Genomic DNA, 21943 nt, shown 5'->3' with positions numbered 1-21943 from the left:
TTCGGATGCATCTTCTTTGGTGAACGTAATTGCAGGGATGTCGGGTGCTTCCTCCTTTCCTTCGACATGATATACTTCTTTAAGATATCTTTTGCGGGATGATTTGGAGATTCCTCCTCCTGCAAATCCTCCGTGTATCATATGAACATGTCTTTCTGGTGTACGAGGAGATCGCTCGGTTCGCCCGCCCTCTTTATCCCTCCTCCTTTTTCTTTGCTCATCATCTCGGGTGGCCAAATACTGATCTAGTTTTCCTTCTCTTACTAACTTTTCTATGACGTTTTTTAGATCGAAGCATTCGTTGGTGGAATGTCCACGGACACGATGGTATTCGTAATACTCATTTCGGTTTCCTCCTCCTCTTTTGCCTTTGAGTGGTCGAGCTGGGGGTATTTTTTCTGTGTGGCAGACTTCTTTGTACACGTCCACAAGAGACACCCGAAGGGGGGTGTAATTATGATATTTTTTTAATTTTTTCCCCATGTCGATATTCCTTCTTTTTGGGCTCTTTATCTTTATCTCGGTAGGAGAATCCGGATTTTGAGGTTTCTCCTAGCCGAGAATTTTCTTCCATGTTGATATACTTCTCCGTCCGTTCTTGCACTTCATCCAGGGATGTGGGGTATTTCTTTGATATAGATTGACTGAAAGGTTCCTCTCGTAGACCATTGATGAGGCCCATGATGGCGGCCTCTGTTGGTAAACTTTGTATGTCTAGGCATGTTTTGTTGAATCTTTCCATGTAGTTGCGAAGACTTTCCCGATCTCCTTGCTTGATTCCTAGTAGACTGGGGGCGTACTTAGCTTTGTCCTTTTGAATGGAGAATCTGGCCAGGAACTTTTTGGCTAGATCATCAAAGCTTGAAATGGACTTTGGAGGCAGGTTGTCGAACCATCTGATTGCTGTCTTTGTAAGAGTTGTTGAAAAAGCTTTGCAACGGACTGCATCTGAGGCGTTGGTGAGGTACATTCTACTTCTGAAATTGCTGAAGTGATGGTTGGAGTCTGTAGTGTCATCGTACAAGGTCATGTCCAGAAGTTTGAAGTTCTTATGAATTTTGGTCTTCAAAATTTCCCTAGTGAATGGATCTTGTTCTTTGCGTGGGCTATCCTCAGGGTGGATCGAGTAGCTTTGGCTTTGAGATCGGCTTCAAGTTTTAGAAGTTTATCTTCTAATTCTTGATGTCGCCTTACTTCTCTCTGTAGATCCTTCCCGACTTCTCGTTGATGATGGGTTTCTTTTTAAAGTTGCTTTAAACGATCTTGAAGTGCTTCTATCACTCCCGGATTTGATGAATTTTTATCTCCGTTAGATTCCGGAGTATCCTTCAGTGTGGTATCCACGTTTTTGTGCGGTGTTCTATCTTCTAGATCTGAATCGTGGTCGTTGTCATGGCCGTCCGCCATGGTGATGGGATGACTTCCAGGTTCCCCGGCAACGGCGCCAATGTTCCGAGGGTTACCTGAAACTGTAGGTCGATCTCGGACGAGATCTTCTATACTGGTCGGAGGTGACATGTCCGGCTGGTGGGTGGCGGCCAGAGCTGTCGTGTCCGACTTGTGGGACTGGCTACACTGCTGATCCTTCGTCACCGGAGAGTGAGGGGTACCTGCAAGAGACTCCGATGCTTAAGTTAGCATGGGTATTAAACAGGTTTTTAGTAGAATCAGAGTATGAGTTATACTTGGGTACTCCAGTGTATTTATAATGGTGTAGAGTGACCTTTTTAGATAAGATAAGTTAGTTATCTTATCTTATCTTATCTTATCTTATCTTATCTTATCTTATCTTTGAGTGAGGTCACCTTATCTTCAAGGGAACCGCCCTTATCTCTATAGGCTTGGACTGCCTTTGAATTTGGGTCGTGTTCCTCTATTTAGGCCCCTTACTGGGCTTTCCTGTCGGTTTGACCGAGCTCTCTTTAAAAAGAGGTCGGATAGTCTGACCTGAGGAGGTCGGTCGCTTTGTTGCTAATCATCCCGGGTTGGACAACTCGACCCAGGGTATGAACAGATACTAAAGGCACGAAGTTGTGATAAAAACAAATTCAAAGGGGCTACCCAAATCAGCCCCAAGAACTTGGAAGCTATTTTTTGTTTTTCAGCCTAAGGTTGCTAAACAAGCAACTAAACAAGTGTCAACAGTCAGCAAAATAAAATTTACAAAATGAAGAGTTTAAAAGCCCACAAGCCGGGCTATCTACATAATCAAGATAAAAAAGTTCAGTTAAACATCAGAAGCCTTCCCGGTAGTATCAACATGGGGAGAAGGAGGGCGAGTCTGGATGGACACAGCATCCACGGTCCCATCATCTCGATTCAGGATTTGACAGTCCGGATCGGATACGGGATGACCGACCTCAACTGAAGGAACTAAAGAAGTTGACACTTTAGCGGCAGGTGCAGGGGGAGGTTCAACATCATCATCATCCAAGTCGTTAGGGACAATCTTACCATCCCTCACAATATTGTCCAGGCCGAAGAGAGACAGATCGACCTCGGGAGCCAAAATTCGAACCTGCTCCTTCAGGTTCTCATAAGCAGCATTCACGCTGCCAACAAGGTGACCTTGGAGCTCGGAGTAATCAGCTCGGGCAAACTCCAACTCCTCCCTCAGACGTATTACCTCCCGATAGGATGTAACATAGCTGTCTTTATGCTTCAATGCCGTGTCCTCGGCCAACCTCACAGAAGCCGCCAAGGCAAGGGAGCTAGCATTCTCGCTCTCCAGCTCCTTCTCCAGTTTGGACATTTTCACTTCGAGCCCCTCCTTCAAGCCCTTCATCCGATCAAACTCATGTTTAGCCTCCTCCATGAAGGCTTTGGCGGCATGAAGAGGAAGATTTTGGGCAGTTCGGTACAAGGTAGCCCCCATGTGCGCCATCTTAACACTACTCTGAGTTATAAAGTCTAAATGGCGAAGGAGCGATACATCATCCATAGGGAGGGCACCGTAAGGACCGATCTGTTGATCTACAAACTCGATCATGTCAAAATCAGGGGCATCAAGGTTGAAAGGCTCAATGGTTTTTTGCTTTTTGTTGGGAGGAGCACCAGAAGTAGCAACAGAGGCTTAGGGAGGATCAATCAAACGAACCCAGGGAGTCGGGATTACCTTCCTCGCCCCAGGTGAGCTCAGAATGGCCGGCTTTGACTGAGCCTGGGATGATCCCTCCCCGGCCGCCTTGGCCGAGATGTTTTTGGCTGCGGTAGCTTTCTTCGCCCTTTTGAAGGCCTTCATAGATTCATTATCCTTAATCATCTCTGCAAGCAAAACACAAATAGTAAGGAATCAATTAACAAATCAGAAAAGAGCTTGCAAACAATATAGGAGCAGTAGAAAGAGGAAAATCAAAAATTAACTACCCAGCTCAGTTTGGAGGAGAGAGGGATTGGTTAAAAACTTCTTTGTGTTGAGATAAGGAGGCTGACCCCAGGTCTCTTCCAGAACAGTCACGAAAGCTTGCTCAGCCTCATCCAACATTTCCCATGAATATCTAAATACCCTCACGTCCTTTTGCCATTCCAAGGGAAAGGCGGGCTCGTCATTTTCATCCAGGAAAAACGGCCGAGCTCCTTCAACAGCTCAGACTTTAAAAAGTAATTTTTAAAATCACGGAAAGATTCATCAACAAAGAGATAAAAGACCTTTTTTCCTTGGGAAGCTCGAAAAGAAACCTAAGCAGCTTTCTTCTTAACTACCCCAGGTTTCGTCAAAACAAAGAGATAGAAGAAAAGGGATTGCGAAGCAGGAATACCGAATCCATGACACAATAATTGAAAGATTTTTATGAAACCCCGGGAATTCGGGTGAAGTTGGGAAGGAGCAACATTACAGGACCATAACAGGTTGGTCTCAAAATCAGTAAAAGGAAGGGTGATACTCATCTGACCAAAAAAGAAATCGTAAGCATAGAAAAAAGGGCGATCTCCAGCAACCCGAGTAGAGAAACAAACTCTCTCTTCAGAAGTGGGAGGTACAAGTTCGTAATTCTTTTCCTCACCAACACTACTACAAACTCTATGAAATTGCCTAAGCTGCTGACAAAATTCAGCATCAACCAAAGAAACACACAAAAGAACCATTGAATCCACCCAATCGGCCATGCCCTCAGGGACTTGGGAAGATGTCTCAACAATGTTCTTGCGAGAAGACATGAGGTCAACTAGTCCTACAGCAAGAAGAGAAGAAAATAGATTACTAACCCAAAACATCTTGGATAAAAAATAAAACATCTCAAAACAGCTCGGACAAGCACGACATAGAGCAATACAAACAAAAAGGAAACCCCAGGACCCATACTAAAGATCCAGGGGCATCCTTTTGGGGGCAAGTTAGGAAGCAAGGATTCAAGGAAACCTACAAGCTTACATCTCTACACGCCCTAACAGGAAGATAACGCTCCGAGAAGAAAGCCACGAGTTACAAATCAAAAATCATCAAAATAATCACCTCCCAAAATTCACAAGTCTCAGACGGAACTAACAAGCAAACAAAAGCATCAAGAGGAAGTCAAGAAAACGCACTCCAAAAAAAAGGCGAAAATCAAATTATGGGTATCGTCATCCCCTACAAAGGTACAGCAATAAGGAAAACCACCAAACAGGGCAGAAATCAAGGGGCAATCTTTTGAAATTGTGAGCAAGATACAGTTTTTTGTTCCTATAAAAAACAGCTAGAAGTGACAGTAGAACATGCAAAGCCCTAAGAAGCCTCAAGCAGAAATACCAGGGGTAGGCGTAAAAACGAAAAAGAAAGTCAGAGATAACACATTACAGCGACAAGCAAACACAAGATCATAGAAAGGTCCAAGCTTTTTTCGGCATACAGTCAAATATCAAAGAGTCACCAAAAAACCAAAAACAAAGCAACGAAAAAAGTGAAGAAACTGTAAATGGAAATAACCTGGAAAAAAGCAAAAAGATTCAGAAGAGTTGAAGACGGAAAGACGGAATCACCGACAAAATCGCTGAGTGACGCCACAACGCAAGAAAAAGCAGAATGTAGGAGAAAAACTCACAGCGAGAGAACGGAGGGAGAAGTTACAAAGAAAAATGAAGAAGAGAAACCGTTTCTGATCGCAAGATTCAAAATAAGAAGCCAATGGAAACGGAGCAATTAAAACCAATTAATGAAGGTATAAACCCTCGCACGTTCCCAAGAACAGAGCGCTGATATAAAAGTGCGCGCTTTCAGAGAAAAACATTCCACATTCAAAAAATTTCTACAAGGAAAGAAATCGACAAAATGCTCGATTTCGGCTTCACTAGAGAAGGATCGAAGTCAAGGACTCGACCTCAAAAAAGAAGACCGAACTCAAGAAGGGGCACTGTTCACACCCTGGGTCGAGCTGTCCGATCCGGGACATTCAGTAATAAAACGACCGACCTCCTCAGGTCCGACTATCCGACCTCTTTTTAAAGAGATCGGCCAAACTGACAGGAAAGCCCAGTAAAGGGCCCAAATAGAGGAACACGACCCAAATCCAAAGGCAGTCCAAGCCTATAGAGATAAAGGCGGTTCCCTTGAAGATAAGCTGACCTCACCCAAAGATAAGATAAGATAAGATAACTAACTTATCTTATCTAAAAAGGTCACTCCACACTATTATAAATACACTGGAGCACCCAGGTATAACTCATACTCTGATTCTACTAAAAACCTGCTTAATACCCTTGCTAACTTAAGCATCGGAGTCCCTTGCAGGTACCCCCCACCTTCCGGTGACGAAGGATCAGCAGTGCAGCCAAACTCAACAAGTCGGATACAACAGCTCCGGCCCTCACTCACAGTCCGACACATCATCTCCGATCAGCATAGAAGATCTCGTCCGGGATCGACCTACAATTTCAGGTAACCCTCGGAACAGGTTTCATGCTCACACAAAGAGGAATCGAGGCAAATCCAGATAAATGTCAGGCTATACTCGACATGAAGAGTCCGACCTGAGTCAAAGAGGTACAACAACTCAATGGAAGACTGGCGGCCTTGTCCAGATTTCTAGCCGGATCAGTAATAAGATCTCTCCCCTTCTATGCCACTCTAAGGAAGGGAAAGAAGTTTGAATGGACAACAGAGTGCAAACAGGCCTTCCAAAATTTTAAAAGGTTCCTGGGACAACCACCTATCTTAACTCGGCCACGGGAAGGAGAACCACTTGTATTGTACCTTGCAGTAGGAAACCGGGCAGTAGCCTCAGCACTGGTCAGAGAGGATGAAAGTGGACAACAACCTATATACTTCATCAGCAAGGCACTACAAGGGTCTGAACTGAACTACCAAAAAATAGAAAAATTTGCCTATGCTCTCATACTGACGTCTCGACGACTTCGCCCATATTTCCAAGCCCACATTATCAAAGTTCAGACTAACCAACCCATAAAAGGTATTTTGCAGAAAACAGATTTAGCAGAAAAAATCTTACAATGAGCAGTCGAGTTATCCGAATTTGACCTTCAATATAAAACTCGGACAGCCATCAAATCACAGTATCTGGCCGAGTTCATTGCAGAATTTACCGACACTCCGGAAATCCCCATAGAATGGAATCTCTACGTAGATGGCTCCTCGAACAAAATCGGAAGTGGTGCAGGTGTGATAATAGAAAGTAACCAGGGAACCCAAATAGAACTTTCCCTCAAATTCGGGTTCCTGCTTCAAACAACCAAGCCGAATATGAGGCATTACTAGCCGATTTGAAGCTGGCTAAGGAGGTCGGAACCAGAAAACTCATCATCTTCAGTGACCCACAAGTAGTCACCTCACAAATAGCAGGGAGCTACCAAGCCAAGGATCCCACCATGAAAAAGTACTTGGACAAAACCAAAGATCAGCTCGGATAACTCGAAGAGTATGAGGTCCGCCACATACCTCGGGAACAGAATGCTTGAATTGATGCACTCTCAAAACTAGCCAGTACCAAACCAGGGGGCAACAATAGAAGCCTCATTCAAGAGATACTACAGAACCCGTCAATTTCGGAAGAAGAGAAGGTCCTAGCCATAACCGGTCTAGATCAAGGATGGATGACTCCCATAATTAACTACCTCAAACCAGAAATACTCCCTGCATATAAGAAGGAGGCAAAGAGGTTAAAACGGAAAGCACAATATTACACCATCATAAACAATACTCTATATAAGAGAGGAATTTCAACACCACTATTAAAATGTGTACCGACTTCCAACACTAAGGAAGTTTTAGAAGAAATACACAGTGGCATCTGTGGCAACCATCTCGGAGCACAAGCTCTCACCAAAAAAGTACTCTGAGCCGGATTCTATTGGCCAACTTTATAAAATGAAGCAATGGAATTCGTAAAGACATGTCCACCATGTCAGAAACATGCTAACTTTCACATCGCCCCACCAGAGGAGCTCATCAGCGTAACCTCACCTTGGCCATTTTCAAAATGGGAACTCGACCTCCTTGGGCCCTTCCCTCAAGGATCAGGACAGGTCAAGTTCCTCATCGTCGGGGTAGATTATTTTACAAAATGGATTGAGGCAGAATCCCTAGCTAATGCCACTGCTCAAAGAAGTCGAAAATTCCTATATAGAAACATTGTCACAAGGTTTGGGGTCCCATACTCCATCACCACGGATAATGGCACTCAATTTACAGACGCAGACTTCAGAAAATTGGTGGCCGACTTGAAAATAAAGCACCAATTCACATCCGTAGAACATCCCCAGGCCAATGGATAGGCAGAAGCCGCCAATAAAGTTATATTAGCTGGGCTAAAATGGAGATTACAGGATGCAAAGGGAGCCTGGGCCGAAGAGCTCCCACAAGTCCTATGGGCATATCGGACAACTCCACACTCCACCACAAAGGAATCACCTTTTCGATTAGCTTACGAAATGGAGGCAATGATCCCAGTGGAGGTCGAAGAAGGATCACCTAGAGTAATCCACTACAGCGAGGAGGCCATCTCTCAACTTCAAAGGGAAGAACTCGACCTACTTCCAGAAATCCGAGAAAGAGCTCGGATCAAGGAAGAGGCATTAAAACGTTGAATGGCCTCAAGATACAATCAAAAGGTAGTACAGCGAGGTTTTGCCGAAAACGACCTCGTCCTAATCCGAAATGATATCGGAACAAGTTGACCTGGAGAAGGAAAGCTGGCAGCAAATTGGAAAGGACCCTACCAAGTCATAGAAGTACTCGAAAATTGCTACTACAAGCTGTCCGAACTTGAAGGGCGAGAACTTCCAAGGTCATGGCACGCCTGCAACTTAAGAAGGTACTACAGTTAGGAGGTAATAAAGATCTTAGGGTAAGACACACTTTTTCCTGAAAAGGTTTTTTAACGAGGCGCCAAGCCAAGATCTATAAACTACCTAACTTAGAGGTGTAAAGCTCCCACATGTATATATTTGCATATTTTCTATTTTGAATAAAGTTTTTTCAGATTTTCTACAAATCCTTTTATCAAGACGCATTAATCTGAAACGCAAAAATTCATCGCCCGATTATAAAGCTACAGATCGGCAAAAGTGAAAATCAAATTCACTGCCCGATCACGATAAAGACCAACAAAGATGAAAACCGAATTCATCACAGGTCAACCAAGCGAGGATCGAACTCAATTTCTACAAAATCGGCAAAGCGGCAAAAACAGAATAATACAAGAAGTTATCAAAAAGTGATCCATAAGAAAGGACCTGACGAGGTCTTAATAAAAATGGGTTTCTAAAAATAACTTAAAGACGGACCGACATAAAGAAGTCGGACGAGTTGATTACAACAACAAAAGTTATAAAAAGTAAATCCCTAGAAAGAGGCCTGGCCAGCCCTAAAAAAGAGGATTTCTAGAAATAACTTGTAAGGGACCGACATGATGAAGTCGGCCCAACAAAATCACAAAAGTTATAAAAGGTAATCCATAAAAAGAGACCTGACAAGGCCCGAACAAAATGGATTACTAAAAATAACTTAGAAGGGACCAACATGATGAAGTCGGCCCAACAAAATCACAAAAAGTTATACAAAGTAATCCACAAAAGATACCCGACAAAGGTCCAAATAAAATGGATTATCGAAATAGCTTAGAAGGGATCGACATGCAGAAGTCGGACCAAAGCTACAGAGTTATAAAAAGTAAACCCCAAGGGATTACTAAAAATAATTCGCAAAGAAATTGATCGACAGAAGGCATGCGCTATAAGGGACTCAAGTCGGACCCGGAAGGCCGTGACCTCAATAAAAATCAATCTGCAAGTACTAATGTGAAGAAGACTAGTTGAACAAAGCTAGCTCCAACTAAAGCAGGAAATAAAGCACAAAGGCAATCAAAAGAGGTCGGACAGCAAGATTCCAGCACTCTCAAGATTCCAGGAAAGTGTTAAAAAGGTGCAGACAAACATGTCACAAAATAACAGACTCAAGAGGCCGCCTGAAGTCAACCCCAAGAGGCTTGAAAAACTGCTTTGTTTTTTCAAAATAAAGGCTGCTAAAAGAAAAACAACTAAAGTATCCAAAGTCAAACAAACCACCAAATACAAAAATAAAAAGTTTAAAAGCCCACAGACCGGACTGTCCACAATACATCAAAGAAAATTATGAAGGATTCAAAGACTCCCCAGTGGTGGCATCTCGGGGTGAAGGAGGACGAGTCTGAAGGGGAACAGCGTCAACAGTCCCATCCGCCCGATTCAAGATATGAACATCAGGATTCGAATCAGGGTGTTCGACCTCGGCTGCAGGCTTGGAAGAAGTCGGGACAACAGAAGTCTTGGAGGATGGCACAGGGGGTGGATCGACATCATCATCATCATCAGGGTCATCAGGGTCATCAGGGACAATCTTACCATCTTTTACAATGTTGTCCAAGCTAAAAAGGGTGAGGTCGAGTTCGGGCGCAAGAACTCGAACCTGATCCTTCAAATTCTCATAAACAGCATTCACACTGCCTACAAGATGACCCTGGAGCTCGGCATAGTCAGCTCGAACAGATTCCAAACTCTCCCTAAGATCCATCATCTCCCCATAAGTTGTGACATAGCTCTCCTTATGCTTCAGAGCCATATCCTTAGCCAACTTTGCAGAAGCCACAGCAGCAGTAGCCCGAGTCTTCTCACCCTCCAACTCTTTTTCTAGCTTCGCCACCTTCACTTCAAGCTCCTCCTTCAAACCCTTAATCCGGTCAAACTTCGATTTGGCCTCCTCCATAAAAGCCTTCATTGCATGAATAGGAAGATCCTGGGCAGTACGGTATAAAGCCACCCCCACATGTGCCATCTTAATGTTACACCGGGTAATGAAGTCTAAGTGACGAAGGAGGGAAATATCATCAGTAGGAATGACACCATAAGGAGCAATTTGTTGATCAACAAATCCAACGGCATCAAAGTCAGGGGCGTCCAAATTGAAAGGCTCAACAGTCCTCTGCCTTTTTGGAGGAGGGCCAACAGTAGGAGAAGAAGTAGCAGCAGAGGTCTGGGGAGGATCAACCAAATGAACCTGAGGAGTTGGGATCATCCTCCTCGGCCCAGTAGAGCTCAAAATCGGCTTCTTAGGAGGAACTTGAGAAGACCCCTCACCTACAGCGTTAGCTGAGATGTTCTGGGCAGCGGTGGCCTTCCTTGCCTTTTTAAAGGCTTTTATGGAATCATTGGTCTTTGCCATCTCTGAAAAAACAAATCAACCAAAAAGCAAGTTACAAACTGGAAGGAAAAGAAGCAAAGTAAATAAAAATAGAGCAAAAAGAAGTTGGTCAATACCCAACGCAGTACGGACAAGAGAGGGGTCCCCCAAAAATCTCTTTGTGTCGAGATAGGGAGGTTCCCCCCAAATATCTTCCAACACGTTCACAAAGGCCTGCTCGACCCCATCAAGCATTTCCCACGAATATCGAGACACCACAACATTCTTTTGCCAACACAAGGGGAAGGCAGGTTCACCATTCGACTCTAAAAAAAATGGTCGAGCTCCCTTAACAGCTCGGACCTTAAAAAAGTAGTTCTTAAAATCCCTAAAGGACTCATCATACATAAAAAACACTTTGTGCCCTTGGGCAGACCTGAAAGAAACCCAAGAAGCTTTCTTTTTGGTAGTCTCGGGCTTGGTCAAAATAAAAAGATATAGAAAGAGAGTTTGAGAAGGTGTGACATCCAACTCTCGGCAAAGCAACTGAAAAATCTTGATAAAGCCCCAGGAGTTCGGATGGAGCTGGGATGGAGCTACATTACACGACCACAACAAGTCGGTCTCAAAGGAGGTAAAAGGAAAAGTAATGTTCAGCTGGCTGAAAAAATAGTCATAGGCATAGAAGAAGGGACATTCTCCCTGGGTTAGAGAAGGAAAGCAAACCCTTTCATCGGAGTTAGGCGCTATCAGTTCATAGTTTTTCTCCTGATCCATATGACTACAGATCCGGTGATGTTTTCTAAGTTCCACAATGTACTCAAAATTAACTACGGACACACACATCAGGACAAGGGAGTCCAGCCAGTCGGACATACCCTCAGGGACTTTGGAAGATGTCTCGAAAATATTTTTGCGAGAAGGCATGGTCAAGTAGTCCTACAGCAAAGAAAAGATAAAGGGATTACTAAATAAACAACTCGGACAAATCAAAAAAAATCTCGGACAAATATGGATACAACCTGGGCCAAAGCATACAACACAGCAAAAGGAGACCCCAGGACCCACACCAAGGTCCAGGGGCATCTTTTGGAGGCAGTAACAGAGTAAGATTCCAGAAAAAATCTACGACCTACATCCCTTAAAACAAAGAATCAACCCTCCTTCGACAGCAACATTCCACAAAAGCACAAGATAGTCTACCAGAATCATTACCTTTTACACAATCTATTAGAAAATCAAACATCAAAGCATGCAAAGGGGCAATCATCAGGGGTGCAACCTTTTCTCAGAATCAAACAGTACATTATTTCAAAATGGAAAAGATACAATCAGAAGCAGTGACAACATGCAAAACCCTAAAAGTATCAAACTACCAGGGAATCAACCTAGGAGCATACATAAGTCAAAAGAACACCAGAAAATATGCATCACAGTAACGACCAAACACGGTAACACGAAAAGGTTCAAGCTTTCCAACATAAACTCAAGCAAAATCAAAACTTTGCCAAAAATAGAACAAATGCAAGCACGAAGAAAGAACGACGAAAGAAGTAAAAGAAAGAAACGGAAATAAGAACCAACCTGCAAAAGGAAGGAGGCGATGAACAGGTTGAAAACGGGAAACGAGCCCAAGAGTCACCTTTCAAATAAAGCGAAGCTTCAATAACCACCAATGGCGCCACAGAGAGTAGCGAGAAAACGTGAAGACAAAAGTCTCAGGCAAGACAGAAAAAAAATGGAAGGGAAAGGATGGAGTTACAGTGAGCAAAGAGAAGGAGAAACGGAAGCCAAAATCTTTGAAAGTCCAAATTCAAAATGAAGAAATGGGGAAAAACAGAAAAAAAGAAGAATTAATGGGTTATTAAACCCTCGCACGTTCCCAAGGCAAAGAAGCGCGCGTTTCCAAAGGATAAAGGAAAAAGAAAAAACGCTCCGCATTCAGAGGGGGTCTCTACAAAAAGAAATCGACAATGCTCGAGCTCGGCTTCTACAGAGAAAGGATTGAAGTCCTGAAACTAAGACTCGACCTCAAAAGGAAGACCACACTCGAGCAGGGGCACTGTTCATACCCTGGGTCAAGCTGTCCGACCCGGGTTGCTTGACGACAAGTCGACTGACCTCTTCAGGTCAGAACTATCCGACCTCTTATCAAAGAGCTCGGCCAAATGATCAGGAAAAGCCCAAGAAGGGCCCAAACAGAGGAACACGACCCAAATCCAAAGGCATCCCAAGCCTATAAGAGATAATGGCGGTTCCCTTGAAGATAAGATGACTTCACTCAAAGATAAGATAAGATAAGATAACTATCTTATCTCCAGAAAGGTCACTCCTTACCATTATAAATACACTGGAGCACCCAGGTATAACTCATACTCTGATTCTACTAAAAACCTGCTTAATACCCTTGCTAACTTAGGCATCAGAGTCCCTTGCAGGTACCACAACCCTCCGGTGACAAAGGATCAGCAGCATTGCCAGTCCAACAGGTTGGACACGACAGCTCCAGCCACCACCCACAAGCCGGACGCGTCACCTCCGACCAAGCACAGAAGATCTCGTCCGAGATCGACCTACAGTTTCAGGTAACCCTCAAAATAGTATTCTTAACGTTTATAAAAGTGATTTAATGTTATCCTACTATCAATTATACTAACAAATCAGATTATATTTTTCAATTATTCTCACTTGGATGTATTCATTATCAATTAAGTCTCACTTGGATGTGTTCGATTTTAATATTATACCCACTATTTGTGTTTATATTCAATTATGTCCCTAGAAAAGTGAATTATGTAAATGTTGTAGGAATTAGTTTCAACATTTGATGAGCAATTCAGAGTAGATCATCGATTCTATCCCAAACATTTGTATTCTAATTTCAAGAAGAGATTTTTAAAACTCAAACTAAAGCATTCATGATGTGTAATTGACGGCAGGATAACATTAAATCACTTTTACAAACGTTAAGGATACAAATAGGATGATTTAAACGTTAGGGACACAAATAGGATTTACCTCAAACGTTGGGAACAAAAACGATACTTTACTCAATAAATAAATTAGAAAATCATGAACAGAAAATCAGAAGGCGGTGAGGAGGAATAAGTGAATAACAGAGTATTACTTACCGATGGCGAGCTCGGCGATGATTTGGTGGTCAAACCCGTCGCTGCTGTGGCTGCGGGACGCGGTGGCGGTGAGCTGCTCGATTGGGGGTGGTGGCTATGCGATGGTTCGCAGAAAAGAGAGGAGAGATAAGTTGTTGCGATGGTGTCGGCGATGATGCGGTGGTCAAACCCGTCGCTGCTGTGGCTGCGGGATGCGGTGGTGGTGCTCGATTGGTGGTGGTGGCTATGCGATGGTTCGCAGAGAAGAGAACAGAGATGAGTTGTTGTTGCTACTGAGTACAATGGGTGATTTAGGGATTAGGTTCAGCTTAGTTCGTTTAGCTTTTTTCTTTTTTTTTCTTATAGGGACAAAACGACGCCGTCCAGAGTTTTTTTTTTCCAAACCAAAAATCCGCTAAAAAATTGAACGGTTCTGTCGGTTCATCGGTTAACCGTCAGCTCGACCGATTTTCTTACCGATTTTTTGCTAGGCAGTTTTTGAACTTATTCAGACTGATTAAGTGACCGATTCCCAATTAATTCGATTGAACCGACAGGTCCGGTTCGATTTTCAGAACCATGATATAAACTATACACAAATTCGTATCTTAGAATCATCACTAAATTTAAACAAAGTTTAAAACCATCTAAATATTAATCCAACTTAAAAAAAAAGTGGATTAAACTCAAGTTTATTCCTTCAAAAAATACCATTAAAAAAATAAAGCTATGATTTTTTTTTCTATAATCTTTCTTGGATTTTTTATTCTTAGTTTTTTGTACGATTTCTCATATAAGTATAATATATATCAGCTTTTTACATTACAAATAGAGATTGAGTAGAAAAAAAAAATATTCTATGTGATCATAATGGAAAAAAAAATAAAACTTGTATGTTGTATTTGCTCTTTTTTCTTTAACTTCATCCTTAAAAATGATCGATTATATAATGATGGTCAATATTTAAAATTGAATTTCTTTCTTCTTTAATTTCAGATTCATTGCTGCCATAATCATTCATTCATTTGACCGTTTGTAACAATTGAAAAATCTTCCAAATTGATTTTGCTTAGCTTGGTCCTTTCATATATGACGATAAGTTACGCATGATATGATCCAAATTAATTAATTAAAATTTTCCGTTTAGGGCAGCAACTTAAGGAATGGACCAAGATCTGTGCTATATCAATTTTGAATATGAGAAAAGCTCAGTATACAAGCGATTAGGGCTTGTAACTATTACAAGTTCATTAACGCTTAATCCACCAAAATGCGCTGCAACTCCTACGTCACTTACACGCGCTATATAAAGATCCTGCATTTGTATAACTACCAAATTTAAAAGATTTGTTTCCTTCTTTGTTTTCCTTCTTTCCAAATTTCATCGTTCTTCTTCTCGCGCGTCTTTCCCTGGTTTTTCGATCGTTCTTTTCCTCTCCTTTCTCATTGGTTTGTTCTTCGTCATTGACGTTAGTTCTTCTCTCTGTAACTCCAGCTTCGTTTTCTTTTCGATTTTCTGGTTTCTGAAATCAAAGTTTGAACTCGTTTTGAAGATAAAGGATGATTCAACCTCAGATTGTCAGCTGAATCAGGGCGAAGTGGATTATGAATTTGAATCTAACGAAGTTCCTAAGGTTTGATTTACATACGATTACTCTGAATTTTGTTGCGGTCATTTGTATAGCATTGTGTAGCTGAATAATTCGTGAAAATTGACTGTGAAACTTCCCCGTGAACATAAATCTGTGGATTGAATGTAATGTATTAGTTTTTATTGATTATCTGAAATTTATAGCAGACGCTCGGGTGTAGATCAAAACTTTTTTGGGTGTATTTTTTCGGGAGTGTGGGTGTATTTACAGTTTATGGCTTTTTCTATTATTTTAGCTGAGTTGTTGTCGTTCGGGTATATTATATCAGACATGATTGGGTGTGTTTTTAGTTTTTGTCATGGTGTATTCTGCAGCCTGTGTATTTACAGCTTATGGCTTTTATTGTCATTTTAGTTGAGTTGGTGCCGTTCGGGTGTATTATATTAGCAATAATTGGGTGTATTTATAGTTTTTGACATGGTGTATTCTGCAGCCTCTCTGTTGTTGATGACCAGTTTGTTCCGAAGGTTGGAATGACCTTTACCACCCTTGAAGATGCTGGAAAATTTTACAGGAACTACGCCAAGGCTGCAGGTTTTTCTACAAGAGTTCGGAGCACAAATAGGAAGGAAAACGAGATTAAGAATCAATTGATTACATATAGCAGAGAGGGAAAATGAAACTCTCATAGAAAATACTCATTTGATAGGAATTGGAATGATTTTCTGCTAAATTTTGGTCTTGTGGACAACAAGTGGATTTCAGGTAGTGTTGGGTTAAAATCTGCAGCGGTGTAAATTTAATTTTTATCAGGTGTATTTATAGTCTGTGTTTGGGTGTATTATGCAGATCTCTATGCAGACCGTCATATATGGGTTCCAATCTATCTGGATCACCACTTCTGGGTAGGGATGAGAAGCACACAAAGGAGCGAGAGCATGCATTCATTTTTTAACAAGTTTATTACCCGGAACAGCTCGCTTATTCAATTCGTCAAACAATAATATAATTACCCTAAACCCTAAAATTCAATGATTTGGGTATAGTAGGTTGGGTGGTTTAGGGTTTAGGGTTTTAGGTTTTAGGTTTTAGGGTTTAGGATTTTATTTTTAGGGTTTAGGGTGTAGGGTTTATGATTTAGGGGTTTAGGGTTTAGGGTTTAGGGTTTAGGGTTTAGGGTTTAGGGTTTAGGATTTAGGGTTTAGAATTTAGGTTTTTAGGGTTTTGGGTGTATAATCAACATTCTTTGGGTGTAAAATGCCAGGTTATGGGTGTATATTTGGTTTGATATTTTCCTTCATATTATAGTACCGATAAATCAGACATTTTGAATACACCAGAGAGAGTTTAATTATGGAAAAAAAATTTACTTATAATTGGATCAAATATATTTACACCATGTGTTCAATTTCTTACAAGAGTATATAACAGTTACATTAATCAGTGACAATATCATTAGAATCTATCTGACAAAATGGACTCAATAACAATGAGGATGGCCTGGACAGTCTTATTGCATCACTTCTCCTCGCTCATATTTCTGAATTTCTCACTCAACAAATGGGTTGCACACTTTAGGTCCTTGATTTGCTGTAAACAAAGCAAAATTAGAGTTAGATATATTTCTATTATGAAAAACTGATTTGATCGAAGACATATATTTGTTCTTACATTTTTTTCAGCTTGGTTTTCGCCTTCCATTTTTACTGCAATGAAAAATACACCCATAGATATCATTCAGATACACCCATAGATCAACCACATACACGCAAACCGATTTTATAAGTATTTAATGAGATCAGTTCAAAATGATGTTCAATTGACTCAAACAACGATAAATATACAAGCTCAAGCAATATTACAATGTCAAGCAATATACACCCAAGGATAAGCAGTATTAGAACATTTGCAACAGTTGACTATATTAAATTATATGAGTTCAGAAATATACACCCAACAAATTATGCCATATACACCCAACACATTACGCCATATACACCTAACAAATTACTCAATATACACATAAAAATCAGTTAGAAGAAGAACTAGAACAAGAAGAATAGTAAAAGCTAGAGCAAGATGAACGGTAAAAACTTAGATGAGGTACATACACCCAAACCGATTTCATAAGTATTTAATTAGATCAGTTCAAAATTATGTTCAATTCACTGAAACATGGATAAATATACAAGCTCTAGTAATATTACAATGTCAAGCAATATACACCCAAGGACAAGCAATATTAGAACAGTTGCAACAGTTGATTATATTACATGATATGGGTTCAGGAATATACACCCAACAAATTACGCCGTATACACCCAACACATTACGCCATATACACCCAACAATCAACCATATACACCCATACAAATTACTCCATATACACCCAATAAATTAAGCAATATACAGCGAAAAATCAGTTAGGAGAAGAACTAGAACAAGAAGAACAGTAAAACCTAGAACCACTTTGAAGAACAGTAAAACCTAGAGGAACTTACAAGAAGAGTAAAACCTAGAATAAGAAGAATAGTAAAAACAGTGATATGAGATTTAGAACAAGAAGATCAATAAAACCTAGAAGAACATAGAAGATGAGTAAAACAATAACGTACCTTGAATAATATTTTGTTGATGGTTTCTGCTATTATTCGCGACGAGTTCAAATGTCTCTTCAGTTTGGAATGTTGCTCGAAACTTTAGGATTTGTGTTATCTTTGAAGGAGAAGAGGAAGAGTGAGCCATAACGAGCGATTTTTTCGAAGCGTAATCGTTTGAGTGACGCGCGTGGAATTGACGCTCCATTTAAAGGGAGGGAGTGCGCGTGGATTAAACCTGGGTTGGGCCAACTTGTAAGGATTGTATGCGTTATTTGCATGTATGTGTAGCGGGGCCCTTTGAATATATATATTCAACACGCATTATATATATAATGCGTGTTGTACTTGCTGATCCTGATTTGCTTGTAATAGCACATCTTTTCGTTCGTTTTTTCGTTTCAAATATCAACACATTTGTTGATGAACGTTACGTTGTTTCACTTGGATTTGAGTAAGGAAATTTCGCAATACTTTAGTTTTAATATGGACTAAATTTGATCTGCTTATATCTATAGAAACTCAAATGAGATTATTTAAGAGAAGAAAAAAAAACAGAAAACAAAGAACCAAAAGTTGAAACGTGTACAAAGAGGAAGAATTCTTTTACACCAAAAAAAACTAATTAACTATTATTTTTGAGTGTACTCAATACTTTGAGAAAGTCAATTAGAAATTTTAACTAACTCACTAAAATAGGAAGTAAGGCTACTATTTATACTAAACAGACCCAATAAAATTTTAATAAAAATTTATTACTCTCAGCAGTAAATCCTAACTCTCTTTATATTGTAAATTCTGTTTTTTTTACTACTTAGCAAGACTGATCCTCAATAATATCTATAATTAGTTTCATTACACTATACATCAAAGCCTCTTAATAATTTAGACTATTAATAAATAATCTAACTAATATTTGTCATCTATCAGCTAATATTATCAACTGAGATTACATGATGGTCTTTTATTTTATGTTTATAGCACTTTAATTTTATATAAACCATCAGCTTTAAGTATAGTCAGATTCTTTTTATACAATTTATTAATTATGCAAAGTTTTTTTTTTATCGTTCACAAAGTTAAAAGATTTTAATGCATATTAAATTCATATTCGTAAGAGAGTAGATTTTATTTTCAGAAATTAGATATTAAACCAAAACATTTGGTTTTGCAACGAATAAATTAAAATTCTTTCAATTTTGATTTGCAAAAAAATCTGTGTAACAATTTTTAAAAAATATTACTAAAAAAAGTATTATCAAGATATAAAATATATATAACTTTAATTTTAATAACACTTCATAACCACTATAATTATAGATATTCTATAATTTACCAATTATAATAATAGTTGATGTATGTTTATATTTTGACTTAAAGATATAGTCAGACCTAAAAATAAATAGAAATCTACTCAAAAGATCTAACTACTACCCTTATCTGACCTCTAGAGGTCGGACGCGACGACGACTATTCAACTTTATTTATGTGAATAAATAACTATCTCTTAAGATATCTCTCACTTATCTAGAAGAGATCGAAATCTCAACAATATTCTTAGGAAAAGAGAATAGTTATCCATAGGGGTGTTCAAATCCAAACCGGTGCAAATTAAACCGCTCATCCAATTCAATCCAAACCGAAAATCGATTAAAACCGCACTAATTCGGATTTGATTGGATTATATTTTTTGCAAACCACTGGATTGGATCGGATTTCGGATTTAATTTTCATAACCGATCTAATCCAATCCAAACCGCACAATGTGCTATAATATTATTATTTTATTATTATATTTACAATTATACTTATAACATGTTCAATTTTTTATATATATTTTATATTATTCATATATTATTATTATTTAATAAATATTTTATGTTCAAAATATTATTTATTTATTTATTTTAACTAACCTATAATTTTATTTCTATTGTTATGTTATTGTTGGCTTTTTAAAATATTCTTGAGACTTGTTATGTCATTGTTGATTATTTAAAATTTGATGTTGAAACTTGTTATATGTATTTAATTTTTTTAATTTATAAAACCGCAAATCCAATCTAAACCAAACCGCTTGAAATTGGATCGGATCGGATCGGATTTTTTTTAAAAAAGCATCCAATCTAAACCGCACCGCAAGTAAAATCAATATTCAGATCGGATGAGTTTTTTACTCAAAACCGATCCAAACCGCACCGCGAACACCCCTAGTTATCCATAATTAAAGGTGGAACTATTCTAAAAGGTGATTATCTTTTCTACTATAAATATACTAATATCTTCAGATATATTTAGAATTCAATCTACTAAAAATCTGCTTTACACTCTTGTTAACTTAAGTATCGGAGTCTTTTGTCACTACAATAATTCCTTAAGATAGCGACGGTTATTTTGCGGCGGTTTTGTGAAATCGCCGCGAAAAAACAAACTGCGGCACATATAGCGGCGGTTAGAGCTTGGGGTTGCAATCAAGCCGACATTTAGCGGCAGTTTTGTTAAAACCGCCGCTATATATATTGCTGTCAGGTTTACATATAGCGGCGGTTTTCTTCAAACCGCCGCTATATTGCAGGTCCGGTTTGCATTTCGTGGCGTCTTTTCAAAAACCGCCGCGATATGTCCGCCGGTGACTTCTTGTTAGGCATTTTGCAGCGGTTACGTTTAAACCGCCGCAAAATGCGTGTTATCACATATTGCATTGTTCTCTTTAGAAATAACCATCTGGGTATAATCTAGTTAAGTGAAGACTACTATCTGAAGCTACATATGTTTAAATCATTGTTACTTAAACTCGTAACACTTTTTCTACATTCATTTTACGATAAAAAATTCACAAGTTACTTGTAACCTTTATATGTTAACTCATGTGAACAAATTTACCACTAAGATTTTTCTTGATTACATTATTGGCATTTAAAAATTGCATTCAATCATGGATGTAAAAGAAGAAAATAAAATCAAACTCTGATATTTATGAAGTTAAAATAAAGTTCTAGAGAGCATAAATCAAAGTTACTCCTCTTTGAAGTTATGCCTTACTAAACCTAAACCAAGAATAAACATGTACAACTGCGACCCAAATAATTAAACTAAGGAAATCAGCGTAACTGTTATAATAAAAGATCAAAATTTCTCTCCAACATCGTATTGACCTGGCGAAAAATACTCTGTTATGAATCTATGGGCTTCACGTTTCAGAGGATCTGATATTTTATCTCCATACCATGGCATCTTATTCAGATCAAAGCATCTTTTCTTAACATGTATATCATCTTGTTTATCTTGTTGGTCTTCTAAAGTTTCATCCTCTTCATCCGGAACCTTATTCAGATCAAACTGCATGGATCTATCGATTGTGACAGAGGATACATCATCTAAAATGTCTTCTGAATCAGACTCTTCTCCGTCTAGACTGTCAGGAACTATTTCTCCAGAATATTCAGGTACGACTAAAAATATCAACATGCATATAACAGAATGAGTATACATAGAAGGAATTGAGAACTTTGGAGTCATTAAATACTGACTTAAAAAACAACCAAACTACAATATGCTAAGACAATTTTAAAACTAAACACAACTTTTCGACAATTACCATCACCCTTGTTTGTAGTTTGGGCAATTTTCTTAAACAGAAGCTCTGTAGCAATTGTTGTTGTTGTAGAGGATGACGAAAAGTCCTCATTTTTCATCAATCATGTTCCACCGTCATGTTATGTTCACAATTGTTTTCAAAACGTATCACTAGTGAAATTATATTGCGTAATACATAGCAAGATTATAAAAAATGCAACCCTAAGAAAAACAACAACTGTAGAAGGAATAAAGATTTAACGTAAACTAACTTTTCCGTATTAAAATCGTTGAAAGAACCAAAAAGTCTGCTTTTACTCATGAGAATTCACAATAACACAAATATTTAACTGAAAAAAAAAACTACACAAGTATAAAGTAACCAAAGAAAACAACGTATAACGCTGAGTTTATTTAACTTAGTTTATGACAGAAAGATCATTTTTAAATTACATTAAAATGCTTCATACAAAGCATTAC

This window comes from Arachis hypogaea, chromosome 15 (assembly GCF_003086295.3).
Source record: "Arachis hypogaea cultivar Tifrunner chromosome 15, arahy.Tifrunner.gnm2.J5K5, whole genome shotgun sequence".
Taxonomy (NCBI): Eukaryota; Viridiplantae; Streptophyta; class Magnoliopsida; order Fabales; family Fabaceae; genus Arachis; species Arachis hypogaea.
Note: the sequence above shows the minus strand (reverse complement) of the source record.